Source organism: Mustela putorius, unplaced genomic scaffold (assembly GCF_011764305.1).
Source record: "Mustela putorius furo isolate JIRA1106 unplaced genomic scaffold, ASM1176430v1.1 tig00004068_pilon_pilon_pilon, whole genome shotgun sequence".
In the NCBI taxonomy this organism is placed as follows: domain Eukaryota; kingdom Metazoa; phylum Chordata; class Mammalia; order Carnivora; family Mustelidae; genus Mustela; species Mustela putorius.
Genome location: NW_025422199.1, coordinates 295,636 through 308,577, shown reverse-complemented (window position 1 = coordinate 308,577; position 12,942 = coordinate 295,636). Strand labels below are relative to the sequence as shown.

At 34.9% G+C, this 12,942-nt stretch overlaps 1 protein-coding gene across 6 annotated transcripts in view; it reads right to left on the bottom strand.

The window, feature by feature from the left end:
* Positions 1-12,942, bottom strand: part of WNK3 (WNK lysine deficient protein kinase 3) — a 155,711-nt gene that overhangs the window by 108,008 nt on the left and 34,761 nt on the right. The gene's annotated exons all lie outside the window — the stretch shown is intronic.

Genomic DNA, 12,942 nt, shown 5'->3' with positions numbered 1-12,942 from the left:
AATGGGTTCTCTGCTTGCTGGGGAGCCTGCTTCCTTCTCTCTCTCTCTCTGCCTGCCTCTCTGCCTACTTGTGTGCGCTGTCAAATAAGTAAATAAAATCTTTTTAAAAAAAAGAATTTCCAAATTAGAGTCTAGAAATTCTCATGCACATGTGTAACATCACTCAAATGTGCCTTATTTTGTTGTTTTCATTTATGTATGTATTTATCTTCACCTATCAATTTTTTTCTCAGGACCTATATAATCACTGATATATTTTATTAGGTGGATACTATGACTCCTCCCATTCAACAGTGCCGCAGCACTGTTCATAACTATGGCAATGGGGCCAGAGTTCATAACTATGTTATAGTTCATAGTTCATAACTATGTTATAAATCCACCTACAAAATCATTACCTTAAAAATCAATACCTCATATGATAACTAAACTTTCTGTGATAATCAATTCATAATATATACAAATATCAAATCATTATGCTATACACCTTAAACTTATACAGTGTTATATGTCAATTATATCTCAATAAAACTGGAAAAATACAATTTCCTTTGCTGGCACTTTGGAGAACAGTGTGGAGATTCCTCAAGAAATTAAAAATAGAGCTTCCCTATGACCCTGCAATTGCACTCTTGGGTATTTACCCCAAAGATACAGATGTCGTGAAAAGAAGGGCCATCTGTACTTCAATGTTTATAGCAGCAATGGCCATGGTCACCAAACTGTGGAAAGAACCAAGATGCCCTTCAACAGACGAATGGATAAGGAAGATGTGGTCCATATACACTATGGAGTATTATGCCTCCATCAGAAAGGATGAATACCCAACTTTTGTAGCAACATGGATGGGACTGGAAGAGATTATGCTGAGTGAAATAAGTCAAGCAGAGAGAGTCAATTATCATAGGGTTTCACTTATTTGTGGAGCATAGCATATAGAATGGAGGACAAGGGGAAATGGAGGAGAAAGGAGTTGAGGGAAATTGGAAGGGGAGGTGAACCATGAGAGACTATGGACTCTGAAAAACAATCTGAGGGTTTTGAAGGGGCGGAAGGTGGGAGGTTGGGGGAACCAGGTGGTGGGTATTAGAGAGGGCACGGATTGCATGGAGCACTGGGTGTGGTGCAAAAACAATACTGTTACGCTGAAAAAAAATAAATTTTTTTAAAAATTTCCTTTGCTGGAAAAGAAAAACAAGGTATCAAAATGAAAAAACATAATAATCAAAACAAATAGAAGTTTCCATAAATCTGAAATTTCCACATCTATAGGATCTACAATGTCAGGATAGGAATAATCAAAATGTTAGACATTAGGCATTTATTCTGGTTAAACTTCTGAATTGCCAACATACTTCCAGACAGAAATACAAGATTACCATCCAGTAAAATACCTTCAAACAGGAACTGGACCTCTAATCTGCTACATTAAATTCTAGAAGTCAGAGGAGCAACATTTACAGAATTCTGAGGGAAGACTGTAACCCCAAAACTCTGAACCCAGACAAGCTACCAACCAAATTTATAAGGGAAAAAGAAACACATCTTCATGAAAACAAGGACCCAAAGTTTACCATACCGTACACCCTTTCTGAAACTATTACTCAAAGAATTTCAGTAAAAATCTAGCCAGATAACATCATTAGAAAAGGAAAGTATGACATACAATAAATAGCATGAAATTTCCAATAATGCTTAGTCAAGGCTAAGTAATCATGGTTAATGTGGTTATTAAAACAGAAGGAATTTTCTAAATAATAATTTCAATAGAAGATATGTAATGCAAAAAGAAATTCTGCAATTAAGACTCTAGATGATCACTGGGTGTTATATGTAAGTGATGAATCACTAAATTCTATACCTGAAACTAATATTACACTGTATGTTACATAACTAGAATTTAAATAAAAATTTGAAACTATAAAAAAATAAATTGAATTTTTAAAAAACAGAAAAAGAAGAATAAAAATTTTTGTCTTCTGAAAGTGAGAGCAGGAAAGGAAGGAGAGAACTATTTTAAGTTTTGATTTTGACAGAGAAATAATCAAGTAGCCTAGTTAAAAATTTAAGTATAATTTTCATTTCAAGATGACTGACAACATATTAAATTAATTCCCTTCTCTTCCTAAATCTCACCAAAATGACAAAAGAAATACATAAGCAAATCCACAGTAGTATTGGAAATATGAGAAGGGTTAAATTTTTTTTTTCTGGTTGCAGTTTTACATTTTTTTTATTATTTTTTATTTTTTATAAACATATATTTTTATCCCCCGGGGTACAGGTCTGTGAATCTCCAGGTTTACACACTTCACAGCACTCACCATAGCACATACCCTCCCCAATGTCCATAACCCCACCCCCTTCTCCCAACCCCCCTCCCCCCAGCAACCCTCAGTTTGTTTTGTGAGATTAAGAGTCACTTATGAAATAAAAAATAAAAAATTTAAAAAAAAAAAGAGTCACTTATGGTTTGTCTCCCTCCCAATCCCATCTTGTTTCATTTATGGAAATATGAGAAGGGTTAAATTTTTTAAAGATAAATAATAAAAGCATTGATAGAATATACTTTTATGAAACTCAAGAGAGTAGAAGAAATGGTAACTTGATAGACACAAAAGACTTCCATTAAAGAGGTTGTTTTATTTTTTTTTGAAAAAAATAAGCTACTGGGATTTCATCAAAATAAAAATCTCCACAGCAAAGGAAACAATCAACAAAACTAAAATGCAACCTACAGAATGGGAGAAGATATTTGCAAATGACATATGTGATAAACCACATAAAGAGCTTATAAAACTCAACATCCAAAAAAACAAGTAATCCAGTTAAAAACTGGGCAGAAGACATAAGTAGACATTTATCCAAGGAAGACATAGAGATGGCCAAGAGACACAAGATGTTCAACATCACAAATCATCAGGGAAATACAAATCCAAATTACAATGAGGTATAACACCTGTCAGAATGGCTAAAATCAACAGCTCAGAAAACAACAGGCATTGGTGAGGATGTGGAGAAAGGGGAACCCTCTTGCACTGTTGATGCAAATACAAACTGGTGAAGCAACTCTGGAAAACAGTACGGAGATTCCTCAGAAAGTTAAAACTAGGACTCCCCTATGATCAGCAATTACACTACTAGGTATTTACCTAAAGCATCCAAAAATACTAAATAAAAGGAATACATGCACCCTCATGTTTATAGCACATTATCTACAGTAGCCAAATTATGGAAACAGTCCCAGTGTCCATCAACTGATGAATGGGTAAGGAAGATGTAGTGTGTATATATGTATACATACACACACACACACACACACACACACACAATGGAATATTATTCAGCCATAAAAAGAATGAAATCTTGCCATTTGCCACAACATACATGGAGCTAGAGAGTATTATGCTAAGAGAAATAAGTCAGAGAAAAACAAATAACATGATTTCGCTCATATATGGAATTTAAGAAACAAACAAATGAGCAAAGGGAAAAAAGAGAGAGAGAGAGGCAAACCAAGAAACAGGCTCTTAACTATAGAGAACAAACTGATAGTTTATCAGAGGGGAGCTGGGTGGGGGGATGGGTTAAATAGGTGATGGGGATTAAGGAGGGCACTGGTTATGATGAGCACCTTGTGTTACATGGAAGTGCTGAATCACTATACTGCATACCAATAATATTATACTGTATGTTAAGTAACTGGAATATAAAGAAAAACTTTAAGGGGCTCCTGGCCAGCTCAATCAGAAGAACATAAGACACTTGATCTTGGGGTCATGAGTTTGGGGCCCATGTTGGGTGTAGAGATTACTAATATGTATTTTTTAAAAGAGGAAAAAAGGGAAAACTTTTAAAAAGAGGTTTTTTTTAAAGACTTCATGATAACCCTAATAAAGCAGCACATCAGGGCTGTGGCAATTTCATTTTTGGTTACTTTATTCACATTATTCCTTGTTGTGTGTATGGAAATATATAAAGGGATATTCAGTGCAGCATGGATTGGAATTGTGAAAAATTAGAAACAACTAAAATGTCAGTAATAAAGTTTATTATATGCCAGGTACTGCTCTAAATTTTTTAATATATTGATACATTTAGTCCTACAACAATCCTTTAAGATAGGCATTACTACTGTCATCTTCATTTTGCAAATGAAGAAACTGAGGTTAAGATGGTTAGGTAACCTGCCCAGGATCAAATGGGCTAAATGTGGGTTATAGCCAAATAACAAGTTAAAAGAATGAGGGAGATCTATGTATACTAATGTGGATAGGTCTCTAAGACATTCTGCTGAGAAAAAAAAAAAAAGCACTTGGAAAAAATTACAAGATGGTAATTTGTACATAAAAAAACCCATCCTCAACAATGCTTTATTTTCTATTACATACTTAAATGCATAGATATAGGATGAGACAGATACACAAATGAGTAGCTGCAATTATATTTGGAAGGGAGAAGACTGGCATGTGAGTCTTTTCTCACATGATGACTAACTATATGGTACACCTCATAGTCACTCAGCAGTATCTCTTACTTTACTGAATATCTTTTATGGGACTATCTGAAGCTTAGTCTCCTAAGACTTTTTATATTTAACTTTCTCATCTATCTGGAGTTTCCTGTACATGCAGTCTTTTTATCTCAATGGTTAGTTGGTTGTGCTAGCACCACTTTAACTACTCTTTTCTCACTGACTTGAGGAAAATGTTTGTTGTATATTGTCTCTAGTTATACTGGATTCTGCTTCTTTTCACTAATCTGTCCATTCCTATGATAGTGGCTTTCAGTATGTATAATGCCTGATAAGACAAATCACTTCCCTATTCATTATTTTCTTGGCTTTCTCATCTCTTTATGTTCCATATAAACATTAAGATCACTTTTCCAATTAAAACAAAAGAATCACTTGGAATATAATTGGACTTATAGCAAATATACAGACATTAATTTGGAGAAAACTGTAACTAGGAAGCCATCTAAGAAGATGGTGTGTATCTTTCCATTTGTCCAGAGTTCCAGTAAGGTTCTTTGGGGGAGAGGGAGGGCAAGGAGAAAAACCTGTTACTCTTTTAGCTTATTTTTTTCCTGAACCACATATTTAATTTTAATTTATTTGAAAATCACTTAGTAAAACAGATTCTTTCTGATGTATAATTCCTTAAATTTCGACAAATGCATAAAGTGTATAACCACTGCCACAATTACACACAGAACAATTCCATTGATTCCACCCTCTCCCCACCGACACACACAAATTCCTTTGCGCCATCCTTTTCTAGTCAAACCCTCTTCGTACTCTTAAATTCCAGAAACTACTCATCTATTTATTATTCCTATAATTTTGCCTTTTCTGGAAAGTCCTATAAATGGGAAGAAAGTATACACAGACTTTTGAGTCTGGCATCTTTTACTTAGCACAATGTCCTTTAGATTGATCCATATATTGTTCTATCAATAGTCTGTTGCTTTTAATTGTTGAATAGTATTCCACCTATGAATGTACCACAATATGTTTATCCATTCCCAGATGAAAAACATTTGGGTACTTTCCAGTTTGGGGCAATTACAAATAAAACTACTATAAACATTCATGTACAACTGTTTGCATGAATATAGGTTTCCTTGGATAAATGTCTCAACTGGGATTGAAGGGTCATATGGTATGTTTAACTCTGTAAGAAACTGAGAGTGCCAGAATGGTTCTACCATTTTGTATTCTCACCAACAATGTATTAGAGTTTCTCCACATTATCCTCACTAGCAGTTGGTCCTGTCAGGATTTTGTTTCATTTGGTTGGGTTTTAGCCATTCCAATAGGTATACTGGGGTATCAGATTATGGTTTTAATTTTCATTTCCTTAATGATTACTGAGGGTGTGCATCTTTTTTTGCACTTACTTGCTATACATCTATCTTCTTTGCTGAAATGTCTGTTCCAATCTTTAATCCATTTTTAATTAGGTTGTTTTATCTTATTGTTGAGTTTTGAGAGTTCTTTATAGATTCTGGATGCAAGTCCTTTGTCACGTATGAGATTTGAAAATATTCTCTGCCACTCTGTGGATTATCTTCTCATTTTCTTAACAGTGTCGTTCATAACACAAAATATTTTAAGTTTGTTGAACTCCAATTTATTGATTTTCTACTTTTATAGATCATGTTTTCATTGTTATATCCAAGAACTCTTTGCCTAACCAAAAGTGGAAAAGATTTTCTCAGGTTTTCTGCTAGAGGTTTTACAGTTTTATGTTTTACATTTTTAGGTCTATGATCTATTCTGAGTTAAATGTTGTATAACATGTGAAAATTAGGTGGAGGTTCATTTTTTTTTTAGTATGCATGTATAATTACTCAAGCACCTTTTGTTGAAAAGACCATCCATTCTATGCTGAATTGCTATTCTATCTTTTTCAAAAACCACTTGACCAGGGAGCAGCTGTGTGGTTCAGCTGGTTAAGCATCTGCCTTCAGCTTAGGTCATTATCCCGGGGGTTCTGAGATCAAGCCCTACATTGGGCTCCCCATTCAGTGGGGAGTCTGTTTCTCCCTCTCCCGCTCCCCACTTGTGGCTCGCTCTCTCAAATAAATAAATAAAATCTTCCAAAAAAATAAAATACAAAATAAAATAAAAATCACTTGACCATATCTGTTTGGGTCTATTTCCAAATTCTATTCTGTCCCACTTATCTATGTGTCTACTTTTTGCCAATACCAAACATGTCTTAATTACTGTAACCTTGGAGTAAGTCTGAAAAATCACTTAACAGGAATTCATTAAACTTCTTTATCAAAATTGTTTTAGGGGTGCATGCATGGCTCAGTGGGTTAAAGCCTCTGCCTTCCGCTCAGGTCATGATCCCAGGGTCCTGGGGTCAAGCCCCGCATTGGGCTCTCTGCTTAGTGGGGAGCCTGCTTCCTCCTCTCTCTCTGCCTGCCTCTCTGCCTGCTTGTGATCTCTGTCAAATAAATAAATAAAATCTTTAAAAAATTGTTTCAGCTATTCCAGTTCCTTGCCTTTCCATATTAATTGGATTAATCAAATTAAAATCAGCTTGTCAACAACTACAAATATTCCCACTGGGATTTTGATGTAATTGTCTTGAATTTGTAGGTCATATGGAGAAAACTGACATCTTAATATTAAGTCTTCCAATCAACCAATCCATTTATTTGGATCTTCTTTGATTTTACTTTTTTTTTGGTTTTCAGCATACCGATAATGCACATACTTTATATACACTTAAGTATTTTTCTGGTGCTACTGTAAATAGTATTTTTTAAAAATAACAATTTCATGGTAGCATTTCTATACACTAATAATAAAGTAGTAGAAAGAGTAATTAAGAATTCCATTTACAATTGCACCAAAAAGAAGAAAATACCCAGGAATAAACTTGACCAAGGAGGTGAAAGATCTTATACACTGAAAACTATAAAACATTGATAAAAGAAATTGAAGATGACACAAAAACATGGAAAAATATTCCATGCTCACAGATTGGAAGAATTACTATTGTTAAAATGCTCATACAACCCAAATGATCTACATATTCAATGCAATCTCCATCAAAATACCATCAACATTTTTCACAGAACAAGAGCAAAAAAACCATAAAATTTTTTATGGAACCATAAAAGACCCCAAATGGCCAAAGAAATCTTTTTTTTTTTTTTTAAAGATTTTATTTATTTATTTGACAGAGAGAAATCACAGGTAAGCAGAGAGGCAGGCAGAGAGAGGAGGAAGCAGGCTTCTCCCGGAGCAGAGAGCCTGATGCGGGGCTCGATCCCAGGACCCTGGGATCATGACCTAAGCCGAAAGCAGAGGCTTTAACCCACTGAGCCACCCAGGTGCCCCTGGCCAAAGAAATCTTAAGAAAGAAAAATAAAGCTGGGAGTATCATGATTTCAGATTTCAAGACGTACTACAAAACTGTAGTAATCAAAACAGTATAGCACTGGCATAAAAACAGACACATAGGTCAACAGAAAAGCACAGAGAACCCAGAAATAAAACCACACTTCTATAGTCAATTAATCTATAACGAAGGAGGCAAGAATATACAATGAGAAAAAGACAGTCTCTTCAATAAATGGTCTGGGAAAACTGGACAGCTACATGCAAAAGAGTGAAAACAGACTTTTCTTATACCATACACGAAAATAAACTCAAAATGGAGTAAGGACCTAAATGTGAAACCTGAAACCATAAAAATCCTAAAAGAGAAGACAGGCAGTAATTCCTTTGACATTGGCTATAGCAACATTTTTCTAGATATGTCTCCTAATGGAAGAGAAACAAAAACAAAAATAAACAATTGGGACAACATCAAAATAAAAAGCTTCTGCACAGCAAAGGAAACCATCAATAAAAAAGTCAATCTACTAAATGGAAGAAGGTATTTGTCAATGTTATATCTAATAAGTGGTTAATATGTGAAATATATAAAGAGTTCATATAACTCAACACCCCCCCCAAAAAAATGAGATTTAAAAAATGGTGAGGGGTGCCTGGGTGGCTCAGTCAGTTAAGCACCCAATTTTTTATTTTAGCTCTGGTCATGATCTCAGGGTCATGAGATCAAGCCTCGTGTCCAGCTTCATACTCAGCAGGGAGTCTGCTTGGGATTCTCTCTCTTCCCCTGCTCTCCTTGTGCTCTCTCTCTAAAATAAATAAACCTTTTAAAAAATGGCTAAAGAATCCAAACCAATATTTTTCCCAAGAAGACATACAGATGGCAACAGACATAAAAATATGCTCAATATTACTCATCATCAGGGAAATGCAAATCAAAATCACACTGAGCTATCACACTGAAAGGTCACACTGAGATGTCAGAATGGCTATAAAATCACACTGAGGGGACGCCTGGGTGGCTCAGTTGGTTAAGCAGCTGCCTTCGGCTCAGGTCATGATCCCAGCGTCCTGGAATCGAGTCCCACATCGGGCTCCTTGCTCCGCAGGGAGCCTGCTTCTCCCTCTGACTCTGCCTTCCACTCTGTCTGCCTGTGCTCACTCTCACTCTCTCTCTCTCTCTTACAAATAAATAAATAAAATCTTTAAAAAAAAATCACACTGAGATGTCAGAATGGCTATAAACAAAGAGACAAGAAATAACAAGTGCTGGTGAGAATGTGGGAAAAAAGAAACCCTTATGTACTGTTAGAAGGAAGGTAAATTGGTGTGGCCACTCTGGAAAACAGTATGGGGGTTCCTTAAAAAACTAATAATAGAAATAACATATGATCCAATAATTCCCAAATTAAAACATTAATTCAAAACTATATATGCACCCCTATGTTCACTGCAACATTATTTACAACAGCCAAGATATGGAAGCACCTAAGTGTCTATCATTAGAGGAACGGATAAGGAAGATGGGTATATATATTTACATTGGAATATTATGCAGCCATAAAAAGTTAGATAGTGCCACTTGAGACAACATGGATGGACCTGTTTATTTTTTATCAATTTTCCTAAGACATTCACAAAATTGAAAAAAAACATAATGATGTAACAGTTATCAATGCCTTTTATTGTATTCTAATAAAAAGTTTTATTCTCACAGCTTACAACATCCATTGCTTTGTTTTTGTTTTTGCGAGTACTTTAACACGCTGAACTTACATTCTTACGTTACTTTTATTTTTTAATTAGGAGTGGCTGTTGAATTTTGTTAAATGTTTTCTCAGCATTTATTAATGTGATCATATGGTTTCTTGATAGTTTCCTGATACAGAATTATTCTTAAAATCTCTAAGGCCTACCTAGTTCCAGCATATTATTCTTTTGATCCACTGATGAATCATATTTGCTAATATTTTGCTAAGGATTTTAACCTCTATATTAATATGTGAGATTAGGCTATAGTTTTCTTTGGCAAATATAAGGATTCATATTGAAAATACACTGACTTGGGGTGCCTGGGTGGCTCAGTGGGTTAAGCCACTGCCTTCAGCTCAGGTCATGATCTCAGGGTCCTGGGATCAAGTCCCGCATCGGGCTCTCTGCTCAGCAGGGAGCCTGCTTCCCTTCCTCTCTCTCTGCCTGCCTCTCTGCTTACTTGTGATCTCTCTCTGTCAAATAAATAAATAAAATCTAAAAAAAAAAAAAGAAAATACACTGGCTTCATGAAATTAAGTAGAGTTAAATAATTTTAAAATTGGAATCACTTGTCATTTAAAGGTTACCTAAATAGGGCACCTGGGTGGCTCAGTGGGTTAAGCCGCTGCCTTCAGCTCAGGTCATGATCTCAGGGTCCTGGGATAGAGTCCCGCATCGGGCTCTCTGCTCAGCAGGGAGCCTGCTTCTCTCTCTCTCTCTCTCTCTGCCTGCCTCTCTGTCTACTTGTGATCTCTGTCTGTCAAATAAACAAATAAAATCTTTAAAAAAAAAATAAAGGTTACCTAAATATCAAGCTCTGGATTTACTTGTTTCTAATGTTCTTTTATGCTTTTAAATTATAAAAAAAAAAGCATAAAGAATAAGGTGTAATAATCAGCTCTGCTGAATTTTGACATTTTGCCAAATTTACTTCCATTTTAAACAAGACATTAGAGACATAGTTGAAGTTTCCTAGATATCCCTTCTTGATTCTATCCCCTTCCTTTCCATTCCAGAAGTAACTATTTGAATTAGGTTTTTAATCCATGCACATTTTAAAAGTATTTTTATTATATGTTTGTATCCATAAGCAATATAGTTTTACAGGTGTTAAAGCTTCATAGAGGTGGTTATCATGTGTTATGTTCCTTTTGCAAATTATTGTTTGATATTACATTTATCTACTTTGATATGTATAACAGTTCCCATTTATTTAACTTGCATAGTATCTCATTATCTAGTTCTACCATAATTTATCCATTCACCCACTGATGGATATTTGGGTTGATACAAGCTTACTCTATTATAAACAATGCTGCATTGCATATCCTTGGATGCCTCCTTGTCCCGGTATTAACAAAAACAAAAAAGAATTTAGATCACCTTTCTACAATAACTGGCCTATTCAACTTTTCTACTTTTTCTTGGGTACATTTTGGATTATATTTTGTTTAGGAGCAACCCATTACTTAAGATTTAAAATGTATTATCAGACATAATGGATGTTCTAGGCAAGTCTTTCAACTTTGCTCTATATTTGAAATGTTTCATACTAAGTGTTGGGAAAATTTTGTTGGCAAAGTTGCATATAATGTTCTCTTCTACTTCTCTGACTCTTTTCCAGAGCATGGGTATATTTCATTCGTCATTTCTCCTCTTGTGTATTTTTGCCTTCTTTATGTTTCTTCATCAGGTTCATTAATTATTTTCAGAAAGCCAAAGTGAGTAGAATTTATTTATCCTATTTTCAGGTTTATAATTCCTTATTAATTTCAGCTATCTTTATTTCCCTCTTATTTTATTTTGCTTTATTTTGTTGTTATATCCCTAATGTCTCAAAATTATCAAATACCTTCTAGTTATTATTCATTGATAATGAAGACATTTTAGGTTTTCTTCTGGGTATAGCTTTTGCAATGACCCACAATTTTTGTCATAATGTCCTCTTTTTCATCACTTTCTGGGTAGTTTATAATTTCAGTTTTGATTCTCTCTTCTTTCCAAAATTTATCTACAAGTATGATTTCTGATTTCCAGTTAAGAATCTTTTGGTTAGTTGTTTCATTATTTCTCATTTTACTGAGGAATACAGAATATAAAATCTCTTTATTTAACTTAATGTTTTCTTTAGGCCACATAATTTGACCAACTTTTTAATAAAAATGTGTATTCTCTTTGAAGGATATATAGTACTATATATCCATCAAATGAAGTTTGTGGACTATATTATCTAGTTCTTCTGTGTTTATTCACTTTTTGTCTACTAGATCAGTCCTATTTTGAAATAATAGGACCTGAAATCTCTGACTATAGCCATATGTTTATCCATTTTCCTCGAAACTATTACAGGTTCTTAGTTTAAATTACAAACCAAAATATTTTTTGTGCCTATTGCTCTTTTATATATCTTCTTAAACTGTGAAGTAAATAATTTCATAAAATCCTGTTCAGTGATCTAAGTTTACTTCCTTCCTTCTGTGACAGATATTAATATTGCCACTCCTGTTTTCTCTTTCTTGTTCATACATTTATCTTACCTTTCTTTACCACTGTCTTAAGTATGTTTTTAGCAAACAACACGTGGGTTTTGTCTTTTAACCCCATTTAACAGTCTCACTTTTTAAACAAGCAAATGCAATAGGAACATATTTGATTTAGCACATGACATACTTAATTTTACTCCTTCTATCTTATTCAGGTTGTTTATATATTTTACTTTTTGTTTCCTTTATTTCTATTAACTTAGAAATATATTACATTTTTTCATTTTCACAAGTTGTTAGCTTCCTCTTCCTGACACTCAAAATCAAACACCAATAAACTAGGGGTGCCTGGGTGGCTCAGTGGGTTAAAGCCTCTGCCTTCGGCTTCATGATCTCAGGATCCTGGGATTCAGCCCTGCATCAGGCTCTCTGCTCAGTGGGGAGCCTGCTTCCTCCTCAATCTCTCTGCTTGCCTCTGCCTACTTGTGATCTCTGCCTGTCAAATAAATAAATAACAAACAAACAAAACACACACTAATAATCTAATTCAGCAAAGTTGCAGGATATAAAATCAACATCCAAAAATCAGTTGTCTTTCTATGGACTAAAATTAATAACCCAAAAAGGAAATTAAGAAAGCAATTTATTTACAACAGCATCAAAAAAATAAAATATGGGGGCGCCTGGGTGGCTCAGTGGGTTAAGCCACTGCCTTCGGCTCAGGTCGATCTCAGGGTGCTGGGATCGAGTCCCGCATCGGGCTCTCTGCTCAGCAGGGAGCCTGCTTCCTCCTCTCTCTCTCTGCCTGCCTCTCTGCCTACTTGTGATCTCTCTCTGTCAAATAAATAA